The sequence below is a fragment of the Chiloscyllium plagiosum genome, chromosome 38 (genome assembly GCF_004010195.1).
Source record: "Chiloscyllium plagiosum isolate BGI_BamShark_2017 chromosome 38, ASM401019v2, whole genome shotgun sequence".
Lineage (NCBI taxonomy): Eukaryota > Metazoa > Chordata > Chondrichthyes > Orectolobiformes > Hemiscylliidae > Chiloscyllium > Chiloscyllium plagiosum.
The window spans coordinates 23164371-23170266 of NC_057747.1; positions in this window are offsets into that span (position 1 = coordinate 23164371).

Genomic DNA, 5896 nt, shown 5'->3' on the forward strand with positions numbered 1-5896 from the left:
ACAAAAGGCTAGGAGTGGGAACAGAGGTCACAACGTTACTGGCCATTCCTCATGGTTGGTGAGAGATAGCAACTCCATGATTAATTTGGGCTTTTGGGAGCAGCACCAACAGCATTGAGGACTTTCTCTGCACGTCACTGAATGCCTGAGGGCAGCTTCAATAGATTCCCCTTCTGATTGGAAGGCAGCAGGTAGAGTTTTTGCATCTACGTGCTCCTGGTGTCATGGAGAGCTGGTGCTGCCATGAATCAGAACCATTTGAGAAAGTATTGTAACCACTGGGGCAGAAGGAGTTTGGGAGAATTGTCACCGAAACCTAGTAGAAGTGTGTTCAAAATGACCAATCATGAAAAGTACGAAGAGGGAGTTGGAAGACTTTTCTCACACAGCCCAACAAGTCCACACCAATCCTCCAAATTGCAACCACCCAGACCCATTTACCCCTGACTAATGTACCTAACACTATGGGCAATTTAGCATGGCCAATTCACCTGGCCTGCACATCTTTGGACTGTGGGAGGAAACCGGAGCACCCAGAGGAAACCCACACAGACACAGGGAGAATGTCCAAACTCCACACAGACAGTCACCCAAGGTGGGAATCGAAACCAGGTCCCTGGCGCTGTGAGGGAGCAGTGTTAAACACTGAGCCAGTGTGCTGCCTACTTGTTTGAAAGTGCTGACTGGGTACCCTGGCTTTTCAATCGGTGCTTACCCAAAGATACTGTTTAGATAGTAGACACTGAGGTGTACAATGTGTTTAAGAAAGCTTCAAAACTCACAAAAGCAGGGTTTGAATTAGAACAGTAGGTCCTCTGGTTGTGTCTTCATATTTTCAAACACCATAGATTGTCAGGATCTCCGGGTGGCAGCACATTCCAAAGCTGGGCCATCCACCATGGTGTAGAGCAAGAGCGGTGGGCATGGGATATGTGGATGAGCCTCTGTGACCTCAGGGGTCATGTGAGAAAGACTCTGATGGATGGTTGGAATGAGAGCAGCTCAGGGCACAGATACTTCAGAGAGAGATAGAGATGGTTTAAGAGAGTGGGAAAAAATCTGACTAATGGAGCCTGAAGGTGGAAAATGTAAGATTGACCATTTTGGCTGAAAAAAATTAAAATGAAGCGTGTGATCCAACTGGTGAGAGATCTCAGAGCTCGAAGACACAGAGAGATCTGGATGTTCTAGTGTAAGAATTGCTGATTCAGGAAGTTTTTAAGAAATTAATACGATCTATTCATTTATCACAAAAGGATTGAACTCAAAAACAGGAAGAGATCAGTTTTGTGGGGCACTGGTGAGACAACATCTGAAGTACAGTGTACCATATTGGGTCTAAGGAAGACAGTAAATGCATTGGAAGCAGTTCAGAGAGTGCTTACTCACCTATTAATGAGAGAATTGTTCTATGAGTAAATGTTGGGCAGGCCAGGCTTTCATCTGCTGGAGTTTGGAAGGATAAAAGGTACAGAAACAGACCCTTTGGTCCAACCAGTCCACGCCGAACATAATCCTAAACTAAATTAGTCCCAGCTACCTGCTCCTGGTCCATATCCCTCCAAACCTTTCCTATTCATGTACTAATCCAAATGTCTTTTAATCATTGTAATTGTACCGGCATCCACCACTTCCTCAGGAAGTTACTTCCGTACATGAACCACCCTCTGTGTAAAACATTTGCCCCTCATGTCCTTTTTAAATCTCTCTCCTCTCACCTTAAAAATATGCCCCCTAATTTTGAAATCCCCTATCCGAGGGAAAAGACAACTGCCATCAACTCTATACCCTTCATTATTTTATAAACTTTTATCAGATCGCCTCAAGTCCCAGCCTATCCAGCCTTTCTTTATAATTCAAATTTTCCATACCCAGCAACATCTTGGTAAATCTCTTCTGAACCTTGATAATATCCTTCCTATAACAGGCAACCAGAATTGGACACAGTATTCTCGAAAAGGTCAGGTGAATTGGCCATGCTAAATTGCCCATAGTGATAGGTGCATTAGTCGGAGGGTAGTGGGTCTGGGTGGGTTATTCTTTGGAGGGTCGGTGTGGACTGGTTGGGCTGAAGGGCCTGTTTCCACACTGTAGGGAATCTAATCAAAAAGAAAATCCTATATGGCTGCAACATGACTTCCCAACTCTAATACTCAAAGGACTAGCAATGAAGGCAAGTGTGCTAAATGCCTTTTTAACTACCCTGTCTATATGCGACGCAAACTTCAAAGAATTTTGTACCTGTACCCCTAGGTCCCTCTGTTGTACAACACTCCCTAAGGCCCTTTCTTTAATTACCTTTGTTAGTTGTACCATAATGCAATACTTGGCATTTATCCAGATTGAACTCCATCTGCCATTGTTCAGCCCATTGACCCATTTAATCAGGATCCCTTTGTAACCTTTGAAAAAAACCCTTCACTATCTACTGTACCACTAGTTTTGTATTGTCCACAAAATTAACAATAGTGCATTCAGTTGCCTTGTGCAGTTCATTAATGCATATTATAAATAATTGTGGCCCCAACACTAATCCCTGTGACATTTCACCAGTTGCGGATTGTAATCCCAAAATGGAGGAGAAGCAGGAACAGGCTATGACCTTGATGTTCAGCCATGATCATAATGAATGACAGAGCAGGCTTGAAGGGCCAAATGGCCTATGGGACTGCTTCTGTATCTTCACTACATTTCACTAATGTTCAGTTTCAGTAGCGCCAAGGCCAGTCAGCTCCTGACCTGATTACAGCCTTGGTCGAAACATGGACGAAAGAGCTGAATGCAGAGGTAAGGTGACAGTAACTGCCCTTCACTTCAATGTCATATTTGACCGAATGTGGCATGAAGGAGCCCGAGCAAAATTGGAGTCTATAGGAATCAGGGAAAACCTCTGTGTTTGTGGGAGACATACCTGGCACAACAGAAGATGGTTGTAATTGTTGGAGATCAGTTATCCTATCTCCAGGACATCATTCATTTCCTCAGGGGAGTATCCTAAACCCAACTGTCTTTAGTTACTTCATCAATTATCTTCCCTCAAACATAATGTCAGAAGTGGGCGTGTTTGCTGATGATTACACAATGTTCAGCACCATTTGCAACTCCTCAGAAACTGAGGCAGCCCATACTCAAATGCAGAGACGGTCAGGTAGCATCTGAGGAACAGGAGAATCGAGGTTTCAGGCATAAGCCCTTCATCAGCTTGTTTCCTGATGAAGGGCTTATGCCCGAATCATTGACTCTCCTGCTCCTCAGATGCTGCCTGACCTGCTGTGCTTTACCAGCACCACACTCTTGACTCTGATCACCAGCATCTGCAGTCCTCACTTTCTCCTCCTCCATGCTCAAATCAAGAATGTCTCAGACAAGGTGCAGAATGTTCTCAAGGAGGAGAGGGACCAGCAGGAGGACATTGTACACTTTGGAACCAACGACATCGGAAGGGAAAAGGATGAGGTTCTGAAGGGAGAATATAGACAGGCAGGAATTTAAAAAGGAGATCCTCAAGAGTATTAATATCTGGATTACTCCTGGTGCTACGAGCTAGTGAGGATAGGAATAGGAGGATAGAGCAGATTAATGCATGACTGAGGAGCTGGTGTATGGGAGAAGGATTCACATTTTTGGATCATTGGAATCTCTTCTGGGGTAGAAGTGACCTATACGAAAAGGAATTGGAAGGGGACTAATATACTGGCAGGGAAATTTGCTAGAGTTGCTCAGGAGGATTTAACCTAGTAAGGTGGGGGGGGGGGGGGAGGTGGGAGGAGGTGGGACCCAGGGAGATAGTGAGGAAAGAGATCAATCTGGGACGGGTACAGTTGAGAACAGAAGCGAGTCAAACTGTCAGGTCTGGCAGGGACAAAGCAGAGAACAAGGTGGGACTGATAAATTAAACTGCGTTTATTTCAATGCAAGAGATCTAACAGGGAAGGCAGATGACCTCAGGGCATGGTTAGGAACATGGGACTGGGATATCATAGCAATTACAGAAATGTGGCTCAGGGATGGACAGGACTGGCAGCTTAATGTTCCAGGATACAAATGCTACAGGAGGATAGAAAGGGAGGCAAGAGAGGAGGGGGGTGGTGTTTTTGATAACAGATAGCATTGCAACTGTGCTGAGGGAGGACATTCCTGGAAATACATCCTGGGAAGTTATTTGGGTGGAACTGAGAAATAAGAAATGAATGATCACCTTATTGGGATTGTATTATATACCCCCTAACAGTCAGAGGGAAATTGAGAAACAAATTTGTAAGGAGATCTCAGTTATCTGTAAGAATAATAGGGTGGTTATGGCAGGGGGTTTTAACTTTCCAAACATGGACTGCCATATTGTTAAGGGTTTAGATGGAGAGGAATTTGTTAAGTGTGTACAAGAAAATTTTCTGATTCAATATGTGGATGTACCTACTAGAGAAGGTACAAAACTTGACCTACTGTTGGGAAATAAGGCAGGGCAGGTGAGTGAGGTGTCAGTGGGGGAGCACTTTGGGGCCAGCAACCATAATTTTATTAGTTTTAAAATAGTAATGGAAAAGGATAGACCAGATCTAAAATTTGAAGTTCTAAATTGGAGGAAGGCTAATTTTGACGGTATTAGGCAAGAACTTTCAAAATCTGAAAGATATTCGCAGGTAAAGGACTGGCTGGAAAATGGGAAACCTTCAGAAATGAGATAACGAGAGTCCAGAGAAAGTATATTCCTGTCAGGGTGAAAGGAAAGGCTGGTAGGTGTGGGGAATGCTGGATGACTAAAGAGATTGAGGGTTTGGTTAAGAAAAAGAAGGAAGTAAATCTCAGGTATAGACAAGATAGATCGAATGAATCCTTAGAAGAGTATTAGGGCAGTAGGAGTATTCTTAAGAGGGAAATCAGGAGGGCAAAAAGGAGACATGAGATAGCTTTGGCAAATAGAGTTAAGGAGAATCCAAAGGGTTTTTACAAATATATTAAGGACAAAAGGGTAACTAGGGAGAGAATAGGGTTCCTCAAAGATCAGGAAGGCGGCCTATGTGTGGAGCCACAGGAGATGGGGAGATACTAAACGAGTATTTTGCATCAGTGTTTGTTGTGGAGAGGACATGGAAGATATAGACTGCAGGGAAATAGATGGTGACATCTTGAAAAATGAGGAGGGAGTGCTGGATGTCTTGGAATGTATAAAGGTGGATAAATCCCCAGGACCTGTTCAGGTGTACCCTAGAACTCTGTGGGAAGCGAGGGAAGTGATTGCTAAGCCCCTTGCTGAGATATTTGTATCATCGATAGTCACAGGTGAGGTTCAGGAAGACTGGAGGCTAACGGGGTGCCAATGTTTAAGAAGGGTGGTAAGGACAAGCCAGGGAACTATAGACCAGTGAGCCTGACGTCAGTGGTAGGCAAGTTGTTGGAGGGAATCCTAAGGAATAGGATGTACATGTATTTGGAAAGGCAAGGACTGATTAGGGATAGTCAACATGGCTTTGTGCATGGGAAATCATGACTCACAAACTTGATTGAGATCTTTGAAGAAGTAACAAGGAGGATTGACGAGGGCAGAGCGGTGGATGTGATCTATATGGACTTCAGTAAGGCATTTAAAAAGGTTTGCTCTGGGAGACTGGTTAGCAAGGTTAGATCTCATGGAATAGAGAGAACTAGCCATTTGGATACAGAACTGGCTCAAAGATAGAAGACAAAGGGTGGTGGTGGAAGGTTGTTTTTCAGACTGGAGGCCTGTGACCAGTAGAGCGTCACAAGAATCGGTGCTGGATCCTCTACTTTTCATCATTTATATAAATGATTTGGATGTGAGCGTAAGAGGTATAGTTAGTAAGTTTGCAGATGACACCAAAATTGGAGTTATAGTGGACAGCGAAGAGGGTTACCTCAGATTACAATAGGATCTTGA